Source organism: Misgurnus anguillicaudatus, chromosome 25, assembly GCF_027580225.2.
Source record: "Misgurnus anguillicaudatus chromosome 25, ASM2758022v2, whole genome shotgun sequence".
In the NCBI taxonomy this organism is placed as follows: Eukaryota; Metazoa; Chordata; class Actinopteri; order Cypriniformes; family Cobitidae; genus Misgurnus; species Misgurnus anguillicaudatus.
Genome location: NC_073361.2, coordinates 5,545,057 through 5,564,248, shown reverse-complemented (window position 1 = coordinate 5,564,248; position 19,192 = coordinate 5,545,057). Strand labels below are relative to the sequence as shown.

Here is a 19,192-nt window from a genome sequence, read left to right as displayed (position 1 = left end):
ACTTACCCTGTCAGTGTCTGTTGCTTTAAATTGTTTTGTGGTTTAATGATTGAAACCAAAGAAATAAAGTCATACTGTAGGCTGTAACTGTTCAATTTTTTTCTAGATAAAGTAACACCACAGATGTTGCATTTGTTATATTACTTGCAGTAATTAGGTATATTATTGTTTTAATAAAGAATCAAGTAAATAAGCACAACAAATATTTTTTCTGCAAAAAGATATGTAATATATCTTTAAAAAGGTTTATGTCTGTTAAAAGTAATACAAATAAAACACTTCACAGTCTTTACGGTATAAATTAAATATACACGCATTCGTATGAAGTATAACAGTTCCTTAGTCAAGAGCAGAGAGTGATTTTATTGAGATGAATTTGTATACTGCAACTTTAAGACATGAGAGAGATCGCTCTTTTCACGTGCACGGATGACATGCTGCTGTGTGTGCGCTAGGGATGCACCAAAAATTCGGCATTTTCGGTTTTCGACCGAAAGACTTTTATCACAGGAAAAAAACAGTCGAAATGTTGTGATGACACAAACAGAAACCGCAACCTGCATGTGCTTGTCTAAAGCAACGTGTCTGCGGTGTGGATGTATTTAACCGCACATGAGCAACAGGTTATAAAAATGCTCGCACTACGTAAACAATTGTCTCTAATTGCAGCCGCATTCAGGATCCCTAAGATGACAAAAGTAAACAGAAAGATCGGTTCACGAGATCTTCAAATTTAGCGAGTACCGGTGGCCGATCGATCGGAGCATCTCTAGTATAAAATAATATCTCTGTGACTTTATAAACAACAGAATGTTAAAGGAACAGTATGTAAGAAATTTATATCAATTAATCAAATGGCCCTGATATGTCACTAGACATTAAGAAATCATTTTCATTTCAAATACTTATATCACTGACAACAGTGGTCTGAACCGGGATATTGTCATTAAAAAAGTGGAGTTGCAGCCCTCAACTGATGTTTATGTGGTCATTTTGTGTATTGGCCACCAGTTGTGTCATTGCAGTACCAGTTTTAGCCACAAGTTTTGTGATTGCAATACCAGTTTTGGCCACAATCCTACATCATGTTCCTTTAAAATTATACACATATGTTGTTGAGTGCATTGTGTGTCTAACTAAAACTGTATGTTTTACAGATACAGCATCATTTCATCATCTATATATGGTGGGACAACCTCCTTGATAGGGTATGTGTGCTACAAAGATATTGATTTCTGTGATACGTCAACCGCGTCACTGCAGTCTCGTGCACACAGTTCACAACAGAACCGGAAGTGAAGACAATGCTGAATAAAGTCATATTTTTTTTATTTTTGGAACAAAATGTATTTTGGACCACTTTGATGATTTTTATTGCCTTTCTGGACATGGACAGTCTATACCGTGTATAGAATTTCATTGAAGGGTCAACAAGCTCTCGGACTAAATATAAAACATCTTAAACTGTGTTTCAAAGATGAACGGAGGTCTTACGAGTTTGGAACGACATGAGTGCGAGTCATTAATAGAATTATTTTCATTTTTGGGTGAACCATAGCTTTAAATTTAGAAAAATGGAATGTTTAACTCAAACTTAAAGCAACACTAAAGAGTTTTTGCTCTTTGCTCCCCCTACAGGTTAGAAGCGTAATTGTTCATTACCACTGTCGTAAATACTGCAGCATAGCTGCCGTACAGCAAGTTTTTGTAGTTTTCACTCGAACTACAGGACCACTACCCGACGGTTGGAAACTTCTTTAGTGCGGTTTTGGAAGATAGAGGGGTGCAAAGCGAATGTGAAAGTGCCATTCACCTTGTTTTGAGTGGATGAACCACTGAAACTTTTTTGGAAACATTATTTTAAGGTAAAAAACTCTTTGGTGTTGCTTTAATTTATTTTCGACTGAACAAAGAAAAACAAACATGTCTGTGTGTGTGTGTGTGTGTGTGTGTGTGTGTGTGTGTCTGGATTGGGTGGGAGGGTTTACTGTCTTGAAATAGTTACTGTTGTTAAAGGCGGAGTCCACGATGTTTGAAAAACGCGTTGGAAAAGGAGACGGGCCGACTACCAAAACACACTTATAGCCAATAAAATCAAATCAAATGCCGGGTTTCGTATGTGTGGGGCGGGTCTATAAACAGAAGGTCCAGATTCTATTGGGGTAGGGGCGTGTTTGTTTAGGTGATTTCAAATATCAACATTGGCTTTCAAGCATCATGGACTCCGCCTTTAAAGACAACTGTAGTTTTTGTTATTTATATATATATTTTTAATTTGTATGGTTTAATTTAGTTTGAAATAAAGTTATTTTTTTAAATCTACATTCTCTTCTTGTTCTCTCTCTTTAAGAACTTCTGGTCTATGGTATATTGGCTGAAATGAGATTTAAGCTCTATCCCTTCAACAATCAGTTCAACTTAATATAAAAAAAATACAAGATACTACCTCAAGAATAAAAAAATCCAATCAGTAGATAATTAAATTACATTTACCTTTGAAGAAACTCGAAGGGTCGCCCCAAGTGCTGTTGACATGTTGAAGATATAGAAGGACACAAACATGCAGACCAGTGCATCTGTGAAGCTTGTCGTGTGTTCCATGATCACAACCTGGTCCGCTGCCACCATGAAACCTGCTGCGGACATTGGACTCTCTCCTGTGAAAAAATAAATATCATACAGAGTCATACAGGAAAATCCATCAATTTAAATGTCCACTACTTGATTTTAGCATTCACAAATTATGTTGCCTCTCACTTACCACATACACTAATACGGGGTGTGGGTGGCAGGTGTTCTGTCTAAACCTCAGTTGCAATGCAGGTTTTGTCGACCATGTGGAACATTCTTGCATGGTCTTCTTTGAAGAGTAGAAGCAGCATCATCACTGCTCCACAGGGTCCACCACGAGCTTGAATTTCTGCTCTCTGTTTTGAAGCTATGCTTGATTTTTCAAGTGGAAGAGACTGCAAATACTCTAGAACTCTAGCAAATTTCGCTGCCATAGCCTCCTCAAATGCCTCGTTGATGTGGACACCCGTTAAAAGTTTGAAATGTGCCTTCATGCCAACAAGTGAAAATAAAAAGGGCCATTCTTCTTTAATAAGGTGTGTGTCCTTGCCAGACTGTATGTCACTTCTCTGCGATACGAAGGTATCTGACATTAACTGTTCTATTTGTTTTGCATTCATGTCATTTACCTTAAACATTTCCTGCATCTCTTTTTTCTTTTTCATCTGGGCTTCCACATTCACAGAGTCTTTACGTTGCAGCTTTTTTTCTGAAACAGGGCTGCCGTCATATATAGTGCTGTTGTGCTTCTCATTTCTCTTGTAGTTATCAACCCTGTGCTGAAATTGCTTAGTTAAAGCATCATGCCCACTTCCAACAACCTCATCTCCAATCATGTCTTTTAAAGACTTTGGATATGTAAGGACCATCTTCCGAGCAACTTCATTTAGGTGTTTTTTTGATGGTTTTTGGCAAATGGCAAGGATTTCAGCTGCAATAATCCGTACCATTTCCCTCCTTTCTCTGGCTGTTGGTCTCTCTTGATTTTTTAATTTCTTCCTCAAAACAGCTGGCAGCATGTTCCAAGGCACTTTAAAATTATAGTGCCATCCACTGTCCTGTTGTGTAGAGGAACTAGTGCTGTCACTATCTGATGGAGAGGAGATGACACTTGAGAGTGAGGTTTGAGAAGTAAGAGGTGTTTGTGGGCTTGTTGGATTGATCCATGATGGTGTTACAGATTTTGGGGTGAGACTAGAGAACGTCTAGGGAAATCATCTTCCATGTTCGAGTGGCTTGGAGCTATATCACTCTGAGCAGAGAAGACACCTAAAAAGCACAGACACACATTCACTTAAAAAGATCAAAGTCATGCTTGAACATGAATTCATTTTTGACAGTGTACCCTACTGAAAAATCCAGCCAAGACCAGCACAAGCCGGCGAGCTGGCCTCAGCTGGTCCCCAGCTTGGTTTTAGCTGGTTTTGCTGGTGCAGGAAGCTGGTTTTGATGGTGTAGCAAGCTGGTCTAGCTGTGTTTTGGTCACATTTTAAGCTGGTCTAGCTGGACTCAGCTGGTCATGCTGGAATACCAGCTGGCCCACCAGCATGACCAGCTTTGTCAGGCTGGGAGGACCAGCATAAACCACCTTAAACCAGCTACAACCAGCTACCAGCTTATGCTGGTTTTAGCTGGATTTTTCAGTAGGGACATTGGCACATATCTGATTTATTTCCATATTTGAATGAGGCCTGAAACCGATCTTGAAATATCCGAACATATGTGTTTTTTTCGTGTTTACACGGCCATAGAACACATCCGATCTGTGTCACATATAAGCAAACAATCGGAATTGGGTCACATTTCACTGACAGTGTAAACTAGGCCTTAGTCTGGCCCTCTTTGGCGGCGGCTCCATCTCATCTTGAACATCCTGAAGATTAAATACACGTATATATTAAAACAAATTTAAATTAACATTGAGTTCTGCTAAAGGCTTCGGTTTAAAAGTACCTGTGAAGAAGGAGCCGGACGTTAGAGAGCGCGACGCTGAGGACGAGAGGCGGGAGGAGGCACTTTACTGTGCGGAGGTGAAAGTCTACATAAATACAAATAAAGATACTGTAACAACTGTTTCTGCTAACATTTAAACAATAAAAATATTAAGTTTACTGTAAAAAATTTAAAAACACAGCTAAACGTAATACTTCACTGGTTACAGATGAATTTAGAGAGACTTTGATAAACTTACTGGGCCTGAGGTGGCGTGACCTCAGCCAACAGCCCATCAGGAGATGATTGTCTGTAAATATATATATAAATATATTGTTAAGAACTGTTTCTGTAAACATAAATAACAAATGTAAAGTCTAAAACAGAAAGACTATGATAAATTTACTGAGCTTTAATATCATTGTTGCTGATACACAGTCTGGCCATCATTTAAAACACATGTATTAAAACAAATTGAAATTAACACAAGTTCTGCTAAAGGTTTCGGTATAAATCTACCTGTAAAGAAGGAGGCAGGGAAGGAGACGCAATATGAGGTGCTTGAGGAGGTGAAAGTCTACAAATACAAATGAAGAGTTTGGTTCCGAAATGCGATCAACGCCATTTTTGAAAAAAAAGAGAGTTACTGCTAAAATCAGTATTATATCAGGTCAGTAGTTAAAAGTAAATTGTTAATTTTACGCAAAATCCAATATCCGCCGTGTTATTCTGTCATCTTTTCTCCCTTTTTTCCCCAAAATGCGATAAACGCCACTCCTTCTTTTTTACAGAACACAATAAATCCACTCCAGATATTAAAGTGCCCATCTTATGACTGCTTTTCCACAAGTTAAATAGGTGTATGAGTTCCATAAAGCATGTTTCAAAAGTTGTTTGCTCAAAATAGCTTGTAGGAAAAGATTGTTACCCATCTCTAGGAGCCTCTGTTTCAGGGCATTTCAGATTGTGCCGTTTTTGAAGTGGTTTGTTTTAATCCGAATGTGTGTATCAAATACTTTACCATTATGTCTATATGTTTTTCTATATGGATATAACCAGTTACTTTACCATTATGTTTTTATGTTTGAAGTTCAGTTATATGTATAGTGTACCATTGTGTATGTAGGAAAAGTACCAGCATGCATTGCAGTTTGTTCAAAAAGTACATGGGGAAGGGTCGCTACATGGCGTGGGTAGGAACAAAGGACCTACAGTCCCGGGAATGAGATCACCATGTTTTTCTATATGATATGAACCATATGTTGCTTTATGTTACAAACCCATGGGAATAGGATTGCGTGTGAAGGCAGACTTAAATACTCTAGTGCAGGGGAAAGGTTTTTAGTGAGTCTTGGAGATTGTGCAGGACTGCTCGGCCTTTATTAGTCTGGTTAATAAAAGTCTATCTTTTGAAAATGAAACCTACTGCTTGAGTATTTTATTCTTAAAGAACCCAAAAGGAGAACCACAACAATTGGCGCCCAACGTGGGGCTGGAAAAGAGCACAAGAAATGGCAACCCAGATGGAACATGAAAAGAGCACAGAACCAGAGACCACAGCTGGCTTCTCGATGGGCAATACAATCAGGTGGCCACCTAAAAGAGGTAAGCGTTTTGCTTATTCAAAGATTGTATTGTTCACCTGAGATTGCTTGTAGTGGTAAGATTAATCACAATTGCTCTTCCAAATTTAAGAATAAAAAGAAGAAATGAATGATTATTAGACAAAATTATAAGAATAAAGGGTTTCATTTTCAAAGGAAACATGTGCATGCACTCATCTGTTTTGTTACTAACAGTACGTGGTGGTATTAGAACAGATGGTTATTTTTATTTTAAGTGAAGAAAACGCGTAAGAGTTTATGCAGTGTTGGACAGGAAGTGGATCTGCATGTCTATTGTTTGTTGGGGAAGTGAATGATAATGGAGGTCTATTGTTTGTTGGGGACAATAGATGTCTATTTTCTGTTGGGGAGGTGAATGACAATAGAGGCCTATTGTTTGTAGGGGAGTTGAATGACAATAGAAGTCTGTGCCTGTGGAGGAAGTGTAGGGCACAGAGGTCAATTTTGTGTATCAAAATTGACAGTTTACCGCCTTGGTATATTTTATTGTTTTAATTAAGATCCACGTTGAGGAAGTGTAGTGGGTCCGTTGTTTTAGTTGTATAACCACGTCGAGGAAGTGTAGTGGTTGTGTTGTTTTAATTAGCAAGGTACTTTAGGTAAGTACAGTTTTGTTTTGTTTAATTGTATTTGTTTCTGTGTGAGAGTGTATGTGTCTGTGCTAGCATGGGTCTGTGAGAGCAAGTCTGAAATGAGAAAAGGTGGGGGCTGAGTGAGCAGTGGATGTGTCTTTCTTCTGTGGCTCTGCGGAGTTGGACAGAGAGGTGTTGCGTTACAGTGGAGCGGATGATTGTCTAAAACTGTGAAAAGGGGATACAGTTTGAAAGTATGTGAATATGACTAAGAATATAAGTATGAATATGAATAAGATAAGAATAAGAGACAGTTATAAATGCTGGGTAATAAATATGATATTTGATGATATTGTGGAGTTATTGTAGCTAAAAGTATTAATTATTATAGTTACTTCTAATCTCTGAATAATTCATTTAAATGATTGATTAAAATAAATGAGTGTGCTTGATAGGAAAAGTATAGCTTGCACAAAAAAAGCACAAAAGTGTGTGATGGAGTTTGACATTATTTGAAAGAATCTTGTTTTAAAGACAGACTGAGAATCTGATTAACTATTTGGGAAAATATATAAATTGGACAAATAAAAACAATAAGTTTGTGAAGTGGTTAGAATGAGAAATAATTATAAAATATAAGGTTTGTTATATTGCAAGAAAAGATCATGGCAGTCACATTAATGGAAAAATTAGGAATAAACAACTATTGTGTGGAGAATTGGAAGATAAGAAACTTAAATGTTCAAATGAGGAAACATTTGATGTGGCATTGTGTGAGAAAAAATATAACTAAATAAAAATATAAACTAAAAGAATCGAAAAGAAGAGTTAATTAACAGACAAAGAAATGCTTGAGGAGAGACAGAGAGAGAGAGAGAGAGAGAGAGAGAGAGAGAGAGAGAAGGCGAAGAGTAAAAGGGAGGGGGTACTGATGATCACCAGATGTGAGGCAAAATCTGGCAGAAAAACAGAGGTGAAGCTTTGAAAGAGAAATAACAAATTAGAAAAAAAAGAGTAAAGACCAAGTTATTAAAGGTGGAAATAAAGAGAAAAATAAAAAGGACAGAAAAATTATTAAAAGGTGAATGACACAGATAAATTATACAAAGATAAATTATTACAAAATGAAGAGGAGTCTTCATCTGATGATGGAAGGTGGTCACAAAATAAATTTTATTTTAAATCAAAAGGCAATATTTTGCATGGGTTAAGCTGAACATTGAAGGGCTGAAAGCTCCCATCCTTTGACATTCAAGAACGTGAATAAAAGCTGGCAAGAAACAGACAATGAAAAAGCTGTGCGACAACAAAGTGTTTGAGTTGCAGAGAGAGGAGCAACTCATAAACTGGACTGAGGACACATCCTATATGAATGGGACTATATGAAGCAGTGAAGGGGGCACTGCACAATGTTCAGAGACTATTACAAAAAAGACTAAGTGGAATCCAGAAGGAGACTCACAAAGACAATAATGTTCTTGGAGACAAGAGAAAAACTGGACTACTATTTATCTTCATACAAGCCTTTGGGTGAAAAGGGAAAGAGTGAAACGCCGTTCAAGGTTTCGTTAGGACCTTGGAACTGTAGGGACACAAACAATCTTTAGGTGAAAATCAGCTAGACAAATTTAAAGGCTGATAAAGAATTTATGTTGTTAGGTGTGACTACCTTTTCTGAAATCAAATCAGACTCCTATAAATCTAATGAGAAGAGAGGCATGATATAAAATTATGGCTTTAGAAATTGGGTATCTACAGAGGAAGTTAGAACTACAATGATGGTACTAAGCTAAAAAGCAAATATAAATGGCATAGAACAGCTATGGCAGAAAGGAAAATAAAATAGATAAAAGAAATAAATTGAAAAAACACCATAGGATACTATAAAAGGTAAACAAGAAAAAGCTGTGAGAATAGAAAAAAGAAATAACTAATTATTGTAACAAACCTAGGATTTAAGGAAATAAATCTAAATTGTATCTAGTCACGATTTAAGAGCAATTAATGACAAGAAAAGATTGATGATTTGATAAACATTTTTACTGTGTTTTTGATTTGCTTAGGAAATAGATACTTGTTTGCATTTACGTATTTACTTATGAAGGAAAACATACAGGTTTAGAATTGATGAAACACCATCCAATATGCTGAAAAGTTAGTCTGGTTGATTGCTGCTAAAATGTATAGTGATTTGTTTTCATTGAAGTAGGCTCACCAGAGAACAGTTGATTTTGCCAGCATGGGCAAATACATAACAGATGTGGAAGCTAAAAGGGCCTCAGAGTGTAAGGAAAACCTATTAGATCATACAGAAGTGAAAATATCTCCGTCATTAATAATGTTATCAGAGATGCACATGGGACAAAGAATTGGAATAAAAATTTGAAAATGTGATTTGTAATAAGAATAAAAATTTGATTTGACAATCATAGGAATGAAGAATTGACTATCATCTACAATCACAAGTGATGGTAGACAAAATGGTATATAAAAGAAATTATCCTCAAAGCCATACTTAACATAATGTTTGAAAATACTAAACTTAACTGGATGGTTGTATTAATGAGCATGTAAACTAACAAAAGTACACCTTTAACACTGCATGAAATGTTCGCCGATCGACCTATGCGTATTGTAAAAACCATCTGGAATTAAGTGTTATATGAAGAAACTAATTGTCTATGTACTGAGCTATTTGTGTACAGAAAATAAAAGGACGAGGAGGAGAGGAGACAACATGCCTCGTTGTAAGAGATGATCTAGCTTATCTGAGGGTCGAAAGGTCGGAAGGGCTGCAGGAGAACGCGGAAGGAGCAAACCTGCCAAAAGGGACCAAACACAGTCAAAGGGGGCTGCAGAGGGATGAGAGCAGCTCTATGCGGAAAGTCCAAGTGGGAGGAGCAACAAATGCATCATAGCTCGTAGGATGGCAGTTGGGGAGGAGGAAATTACGCATATGATATGAAAGATGAAACATCAAAACAAAATCAAATCAAAAGCAATTCAAGTATACCGACGGACGGATGAACAAAGTTTTAAGCATCGAGAGGAAAAGTGGAAAAGAGAAATTGTCAACAGAAATTGAAAAGAATGAAGCTGATTACTACAGAAGATTTGCATGGCCACAGTCAATTAAACTTCTCGGCAATGACTGTTGCCTTCAACGAGGCCCAGTGAAAGATCTGTAACAATATCAAAGGAACTTAATCTGAAAGAAAGACTGAAAACATTAAAACTACACAGAGACATTGAACAGAGAACATAAGGTGGACATTTTATGGGAAACATCCCAAAGATAACAAATGATACAAATAGACAATATTTAAAATCAAAGAAATAGGTTTACAAAGTTGCTTTTTATGCTCTAAACTAAATCAGATTTTAATAAGGTAATAACATTTTCAAGTCCACATAAATATGATAGAGGTGATAAATTCAACAAGAATTCTTATGGATTAGAGAAAAAGTTAAGGTCAACCTGTCTGGATAAATATTTAGGTCTTTTGGGAAATTCTGAGTTTAAAGATATATTTTGTAGGTTCAAAGTTCAAAGTTCAGTTTATTGCCATATAGTGTAAAACACAATTGGAATTTTTTATAGCCAGTCATGCATGGATGTAATGTGGCAAAAACAAGACATTTAGACAAAACAAAGATAAAACACATAATACACAATCATATGGAAGGAACACTAATACTTATACTAAAACTGAATAATAAAAGTAGGAGTATTAGAAACAATAAAGTGCAAACAGTGCATTCAGTCCTAAAGAGAAATTGAACAGTCATTAAGCAGCCTAGCGGCAGTGGGAAAAAAGCTCAGGCGATGCCGGGATTTAGCAGTTCTCGGGAGCCGAAGCCTTCTACCTGAAGGGAGCAGCTGAAGCAAGGGACAGCCTGGATGAGATGGGTCGGCCATAATCTTTCTTGCCCTTCTCACAGCCCTGATGTTATGAAGGGACTCCAAAGAAGGTAGAGAGGTGTTGATCACTCTCTCCGCAGAGCGGATTACCCGCTGCAGCTTAGCCTTGTCCTTGGCTGCTGCAGCAGGAAACCATGTAATTATTGCTTGTGTGATGATAGATTCAATGATGGCAGAATAGAACCGGATTAATATTGGCCTGGGCAGCCTGAATTTTTTCAGCTGTCGCAGAAAAAACAACCGCTTGTGGGCCTTTTTCGTGAGGGCTGTGATGTTCTGACTCCATTTGAGATCACGAGAGATGGTCAGCCCAAGGAAACGGCAAGACTCCACAATGGTCACCGTGGTGTCCCCCAGCATGATGGGAAGGGGTGGAGCTGCATTCCTCCTAAAGTCCACCACCATCTCCACTGTTTTCAGAGCATTAAGCTCTAGGTTATACCTGCGACACCAGCCCTGCAACCGCTCGATCTCCCTCCTGTAAGCAGATTCATCCCCACTAGATATGAGGCCCACCAGGGTGGTATCATCTGCAAACTTCAAGAGCTTGACCGAGTGGTGGAGAGAGGTACAACTGTTTGTATAAAGTGTAAACAGGGCGTGCGAAAGAACACAGCCTTGTGGGGAACCTGTATTGGTGGACCTAGAGCTGGAGATACACGACCCCAGCTTCACCCGCTGGGACCTGTTGGTAAGAAAGTCAGTTATCCATTTACAAGTGGGGACTGGTACCTGCAGCAGGGACAGCCGGTTCTCCAGGATAGAGGGGAGGATTGTATTGAAGGCCGAGCTGAAGTCCACAAACAGAATCCTGGCATAGTTTGTTGCAGTGTCAAGATGTTCTAAGACATAATGCAGAGCCATATTCACTGCGTCCTCCGTAGATCTATTGGCTCTGTAGGCGAACTGCAGGGGATCCAGTGCAGAATCTGTGATGGACTTCAAATGGGCCAGAACGAGGCACTCCATCACCTTCATGGCCACGGAGGTAAGAGCTACAGGTCTATAGTCGTTTAGGCCCGAAACCTTGGCCTTCTTGGGTATAGGGATGATGGTCGCCGCCTTGAAGCACGCTGGGACATGACACACCTCCAATGAGATGTCAAAGATGTGGGTAAACACCGGTGCAAGCTGGTCAGCACAGTACTTCAGGGTGGACGGTGAGACAGAGTCAGGGCCGGGTGATTTCCGAATGTCCTGGCTCCTGAGCAGTCGTAACACCTGCCCCTCCGTGACAGAGAAAGCACCGATGGGCTGGTGAGGAGGGGGGATGGGGGAGGTGGTGAACGAAGAGGGAGGGGACAAAGATGGAGAAACAGGAGGGTGAAGCCATGGTTGTGGCCCAGGGGAGACTAGGGAAAGTGATGAAGATGGCACTGTCTCGAACCTGCAGTAGAACTCGTTGAGTTCGTTGGCGAGGGTGAGGCTGCAGGGCGTCGGTGGGGACTTGGGTCTGTAGTTACTAATTTTCTTCAGGCCTTGAAGACCAAATAATATCGTTTGGAGAATTATTTTGGATTTGTAGAAAAAGAAAATGTCGTTATCATTGGGATGGAGAGGAAAGGTATTTAAATATGATGAAGACATGTAAATCACTACAATAGAAGGGAATTTAGAATACTCATTAAAGGATAACAAAACAATTAATCATAAAATTATATGTAGATTCTGTCGATCAACCAAATGGGTGCCAAATTAGATTAAAGTATGGGATTAAGCTAAATAAGGAATTTAATAAAGTTTGTCAGAATAAAAATACAAAATAAATAAACTATGTAAAGTACTACAATCAAAAGTAGATTATTAAGGTTAGCAATAAGGCATTAATTTATCTTAGGATAACAACTAGATGCAGCCAGTAGAAATAGATGACAAAATATACTGAATCAATTTTAGTTAGAGCTTAGGGGTAAATAAGTTGTAGGTGTCTTTTTAGAAAACCAAATTGAAGTTAAAATATCAGGATGATGGAGAAATTAACTTGAAATCAACAACAATGTTATCAGGACTTACGTTACAAAACAGTATTGAATTTACAACTAGGAGATGGGTATTCAAGTACTTCTGATGATGATGATGATGATGATGATGAAGAGGAGGAATAAGATGTACTTGTATTGAAACAAATATTTCTTATTTGTCATGCTTTACTTTTTGTTTTTATTTTTAGTAATTTTTGTTTTATTGGCTTTTTGGGTTTCTTTGCTTTATTTTGTTTACTTTTAACTTTACAATATATTCTACATAACTGGGACAACCAACAGCAGGTGCAGAACCAATTACACACACAATGTTTAAACTGTTTATAAAGAGGGACCTTAAGTTCTTTTACTTTTACATTCAAAGACAAAACAAGAATGGAAAGATGTTTGCTCTTATTGTCCAAAGTTCGAAGTGCAGTGGCATAATTTGGTAATTGGTAATGTACAGTGGCTTTCTTTAGTCACAAGATATAGTAATAACTGAGACACTGAGTTATGAAACGGCACTTCGGATTAAAATAAATAAACAAGAAAACTGAGGCTAATAAAGCCTCAGAGCGGGGAATGAAGTGGTTTGTTTTAATCCGAATATGTGTATCAAATACTTTACCATTATGTCTATATGTTTTTCTATATGGATATAACCAGTTACTTTACCATTATGTTTTTATGTTTGAAGTTCAGTTATATGTATAGTGTACCATTGTGTATGTAGGAAAAGTACCAGCATGCATTGCAGTTTGTTCAAAAAGTACATGGGGAAGGGTCGCTACATGGCGTGGGTAGGAACAAAGGACCTACAGTCCCGGGAATGAGATCACCATGTTTTTCTATATGATATGAACCATATGTTGCTTCATGTTACAAACCCATAGGATTGCGTGCGAAGGCAGACTTAAATACTCTAGTGCAGGGGAAAGGTTTTCAGTGAGTCTTGGAGATTGTGCAGGACTGCTCGGCTTTTATTAGTCTGGTTAATAAAAGTCTATCTTTTGAAAATGAAACCTACTGCTTGAGTATTTTATTCTTAAAGAACCCAAAAGGAGAACCACAACATTTTGAGCTAGTCATTACATATTTATGAGCTGCTGCTCCTTTGATCACGCCCCACTACTAACGTCATGTGCGCGTGCATAGTGATATCGTGAGCAGTACAGACCATACTGTGTTATTATTTTATATATTATTATTATTATTATTAACAGTTTATGTTGCCAACAGACAAATCATGCAGAAAAGTATCACTAATAAGTACACTAGGGAGAAGAAACTCATGACACACAATGATTCCAGAGTAAATTGTGATGTAGCAGTTTCAACAATACACTTGTTTTCCCTGGACAATGCTAACATATTCCCATTATAAAACATTTTCAAACGCATTATTTTCACAAATTACAGCAATTAAGACCCGGCGGGGGATGTATACTGCTTGTGGACCGCGTGCTAATTGCTAGAAGCTAGCGGGAGGTCCGGAAAGTTATAAGAGGCTCGGGGGTTAGCCTCGTCAGAAAAGCCGGGTCGGTAAGGCCCGGTCTCGGTTAGTTTGGCAAAAAACTTTTAGTTTGGCAAAGCACTATTACTTAGTTCTTGTAGAATTGTAAAATAAAGCTGTTACATTTTTTTTTAAACTTTCGAAACCACGCTGTAAACTATCCAGCCTGCATAAATATCTATATAGCCTAACGTTACTGTCTACAACCAATTTTAACATCACTATACATTTAAATGGTATAATTTATGGGATTAGCATCAATGTATGATCTCTGTTTTGATATACAGATGCTCTAGCATCATACATGTAGTATTTTGTGACAGAAGATGACAACATGCAAAATATAACGTGACTTCTTACCTTTTGTGTTGATACAACGATCGCGAATCGAATCCAGTCTGTTTCAGATGTGTGAATGATCCATGAAAATCCAAAAAAATACATCCAATGACCATTTTTGTCCACAAATGCGTATAATCCGTGAAATATAGATACATAGTCTGTTGTTTACATCAGATTTCGCATGAAGGTCTTATTGCCTACAATCTGAAGACTATTTGCGTCGTAACACACTGTATATAAGATTACTCTGGGTTCCAATAACCACGCGTTAAAAGGTTGTTTTTAAAAGTAGGCGGGAGTATAATCCATAATATCCAAATAGCGCTGTTATTTCAGTGAGACATGATAACAGCAGGGTATCAGCGAAGTGACTGACTGCTCTGTGCTCTCTCTAGCTCCCTGGTGGGTGGAGACCTGCTAAAATTCAAACTGAATGTGACAAAACGGCTAGTTACGTAACAACGGAGCTGAGTTTGAACTCGCGCAATCTGAGACTCAAGGCAGAGGACATTCAGAAACCTGTATCTCACTCAAAACAGCATGGATGGATTTTTTTCCAAGTTTGTATGCTTGTGGGAGCATCAGAGACACAAAATAACACCCCAAAACCCAGAAAAAAGGGAGTTTTTCATAATATGGGCACTTTAAAGCGCACCATTCACGCAATGTAAACAAACAATGTCGGCCCGCTGAGTACACGGAGTCCTAGTTTTCCTCATCTACTTTGTACTTCGTGATCAACAAATAAAACAAAATAATACTTTAATTGCATTGATAAACCTGTGATGGTTTTCTGTGATGGGAAAAAAACCTAAGCCATCAACATCTAATAATTTCCGCGAGAGCCACTCGGGAGACGGGTGCTTGTTCTCCCGACAGCATCATGCTAACAAATTGACCCCAGGGGATCTTATGAAAAACTTTCCATTATTTTACTCAAAGCCAACGAAAATCGAACAGGACCAAAACATTTTACAGCTGATCGCTGTGAAAAATGCTAAGCGACGACGTCAAGTATAACCGCAGCAATTACAGTGTTCTTAATATGACAAAGAAAGTGTTTTTATTAATGCCATTAATGTTTATTTTTTTTATCAGTGTGTACAACTGTTCAACTAAATGAATATAAGATCAATGCACATTTATACATTGATTGAATAGATTTATAGCATTTTGTGGAAAAAATAATTCGTTTTTATAATAAATCTTTGAAAATCAAGTTATGGATTTAAATTTTTTATGTTTTTATAACCTAAAGATGCTATGTGAAAGTTAGTAACAGAAAATAGTGGTTTTCATCTTGTCACTTTCTTGGTATAGAAAACACTATGAATGCTATGAAACAACAAAATACTTATCATGGGTTTAAAATATAATCAAAGAAATATTATCTTAAAAATAATTCAATATTTAACATTAATTAGAGAGATGTCCCCTAGAAATGGATTTATTGCGTTTTGGAGCAAAACTCTTCAAATAAAGATAAGTAAGAACTATTTCTGCTAACATTTAAACATTAAAAATATTAAGTTTACTATACAAGATTTAAAAACACAGCTAAAGGTAAAACTAGACTGGTTACAGATGAATTTAGAAAGACTTTGATAAACTTACTGAGATGGAGAACCGTCATTAACCTCCATGTCCTCCACAGCGTATGCAATATTTTGCTGTAAATAAAACAATCATGTTTAATACATTTACATGAAACTAAGTTTTCATTAATATTGGCACAAATAATGTTCACAATCTACTTGAGAGGACGGAGGTGTCTGGGGCTATGGAGGCGCAACTGCGGCTGACAGGCCATCAGGCGATGAAGGTCTAAAAACACATTTAAATATATTGTTAAGAACTGTTTCTGCAAACATTTAAACAATAAAAAATGTACGTTTACTTTAAAAGATTTAAAAACACAGCTAAACGTAATACTAGACTGGTTAGAGATGAATTCAGAGAGACTTTGATAAACTTACTGAGAAGATGAACTGTCATTAACCTCCATGTCCTCCACAGCGTCTGTGATATTTTGCTGTAGATAAAACAATCATGTTTAATACATTTACATGAAACTTAGTTTTCATTAATATTGAAACTAATAATGTTTACAATCTACCTGAGAGGACGAAGAGGGCTGTGGCGGCGCAACCGGATCGGTCGAGCCATCTGAAGGTGAAGGTCTAAAAACACATTTAAATATGTTGTTAAGAACTGTTTCTGCAAACATTTACCAACAGCTAATTGTAATATTACAACAGTTACAGATAAAAATTGATACAATTTGTTTTTTCTTACTGAGACACAAGAGTACATATCTCCGCAGAGGTCAGGGCAAAGCAGACCAAAATTTGCCCTACCTTAAATCTGCATGGGAGAAAAATTATCATTGTAAACTATCGCGGATCCCTTACAATTAATTAGGCATCTGATCAGCGTGACTTAATCGCTGGATGTCAAAACACAAAAATGTTACTGCAACAAAACAACTGAAAATCTGTGAGTCCTTACCGGAATTCTGCAGACACGTATCCGCATCCGGAGTAATAGGCCGAAATCAAAGACTGAAGTCCATGCCCTCGCCATGAGATCTTTAGCCTTGATATCCTCCTAGAAATCACATCATCATCAGTTTATGTGTAAGTTTCTGTTGAACACTCTGGCTGGTATTGAAATGTGATGTTTTACTTTTGTGATTATATAATTCCTCTCCATAAAAACTCTCTGAAGATGAGACAAGCAGACAGAATCTCACCTTATGTGTGCCGGCTACCTTTGTGAAAGGTGGTGTGGTCCCCTTATGAGAGACATGGAGGTCCACCGTGTCCCAAAGGTCTTTCCACAATGGAAAACCTTCTCAGAACAAAGCAAAGATGTTAAATAAAACAACTTGATGACAACAATATTATTTTCACAAATATCCTACATCAAGTGCGTCCACACCTTTCACTGGAGCTTGTGGCTTCATGTCAGCTCTGGGGACCAACCGACCGATCCAAGGCAGAGATGGTGCTTGATGGATGCTGAGAGGCTCAACCCCACTGCAGTCGTCCACAGCAGAGTAACTCCGGATCCGACAAATATATCAAAACAATAAGTCAGTAACTTAAAGCAGTGTTTCCCAACCACTGTGCCGTGGCACTCTAGTGTGGCGTGACAGCTTGTTTGGTGTGCCGTGGAAAAATTAAAAATCACAACTGCGTATGTCAATGTCATCAATTCCAGCCAGGATATAATCTTTGTGTTCATCAAAACAAGTGTACTTGCATTGAATGTGAGTTCTACATTTAATATAGTAAACTATTCCAGTTAAACAAGTCATTTAAGCATTGCAATAGAGGTTTGTGCATTTCTTTTAATGCTTTTTGGTATAGTGGTGTGCCGTATGATTTTTTTACTTATTAAAACTGTGCCGTGGCACAAAAAAGGTTGGGGAACACTTACTTAGAGCTAAAACTTAAATCTTACAAATGGACAGCTCTGATATAAGACACGTGAGTACAGAAAGAGTTTTTATGCTGTGTAAGTCTTATGTTATCCTTTGCTAAGAGAGCTGGTGTCCAAGCCTGTACCAGACTCCGAAGAAAGCTCATGATCGGAGGAAGACACTGACGCCTCCTCCTCAAAGTCTTCATCCTCTACAATGGCCTTCTCCTCTGGACCTGTAAGTGAAAAGAACAGATAAGAATTAAGGATCATCTTTTAATTCAGCATATCGTCCAGGAATGTCAATCTGAAATTCAATGACATGGTAAAGGACAGCAAAACACTTCAAAACTTTAAATAATTATTTTTTTCAACAAAAAAAAAGTTCATTAACTGCCAAAAATAATGATCAGGTTACACATGGGAATAGTATTAATATGAAATTCATCAAAAAGTCCTTTGGCTAACAGTGTCTCTATCTCTCACACATTTCACATTAGTGTTTTTTCATACTCTGTAAACCACTGAAAATCAGTCACAGATATTGTTAGACAGATTACAGGTGACAACGTATTAATTTAGAGGCTTCCTCTGCTCTTGGCCAGTCAAAAATTCTAATGATCCTGACAATAAGAACTTCATTTGGTATTTCTAGTCAGTTTTGTTTGCTGTTAAAGATTTGCTATAGGATTACTACTATATTTAAACGTGAGGAATGTCTACAAGACTGTATGCAATATGGCAATGCAATATGTAAAATGGCAATGCATTTCATTATTTAAATTTACATTTTTCATGCTATATGTGCAATGTTTGGTGCAAAAAAATGAGAAGGTGGCAGTGTAACCAGTTTAGGTATGTGGGCTCATGGGAAACGAAGTGCAAAACAATAGTCAATACCAGTGGTGGACAGTAACGAAGTAAATGTAATTCGTTACTGTACTTAAGTAGTTTTTTCGCGTATCTGTACTTTACTCAAGTACTTTTATTTTGGGCAGACATGGGGACTTGTGACTTGGTGACTTGGACTCGAGTCGACTCGAGTCGCTATTTTTGTGACTTGTTACTTGACTTGACAAAAAATAAAATAATTGAGACTTGACTAGGACTTGAAAGTTAAAGACTCGGGACTTGACTTGACTTGAGACACGATGGACTTGAATGACTTGAGTGTTAATCACATCATGTTTTCAGTTTGAATATAAAATATATAAATTATTTTAAAAAATTAAGTTGACCAAGCTGGAGCGCCGGCTGAGAATGGCGTTGTCATGACTAAAACGACACTATCATCCATCATGCCCTCTCGTACCTTACGCACACCATGC

General features: G+C 37.6%; 3 long non-coding RNA genes across 4 annotated transcripts in view; 1 reads left to right on the top strand and 2 right to left on the bottom strand.

Annotated features, from left to right (window-relative positions):
- LOC141362158 (uncharacterized) overlaps nt 1-19,192 on the top strand; it is a 270,438-nt gene that overhangs the window by 148,903 nt on the left and 102,343 nt on the right. The gene's annotated exons all lie outside the window — the stretch shown is intronic.
- Nucleotides 116-6,376, bottom strand: LOC129426337 (uncharacterized). Of its 2 annotated transcripts, XR_012368132.1 has the most exons (5): nt 5,023-6,376; nt 4,763-4,813; nt 4,525-4,609; nt 2,762-4,444; nt 116-2,657 (listed from the first exon to the last, which is right to left on the bottom strand). It is a non-coding gene; the product is annotated as an uncharacterized lncRNA (long non-coding RNA). The 2 variants fall into 2 exon arrangements; XR_012368131.1 differs by lacking the exons at nt 4,763-4,813; nt 5,023-6,376 and having other exon boundaries at nt 4,525-4,622.
- On the bottom strand, nt 16,736-17,545 carry LOC141362139 (uncharacterized). The gene is made up of 3 exons (XR_012368130.1): nt 17,382-17,545; nt 16,950-17,291; nt 16,736-16,805 (listed from the first exon to the last, which is right to left on the bottom strand). It is a non-coding gene; the product is annotated as an uncharacterized lncRNA (long non-coding RNA).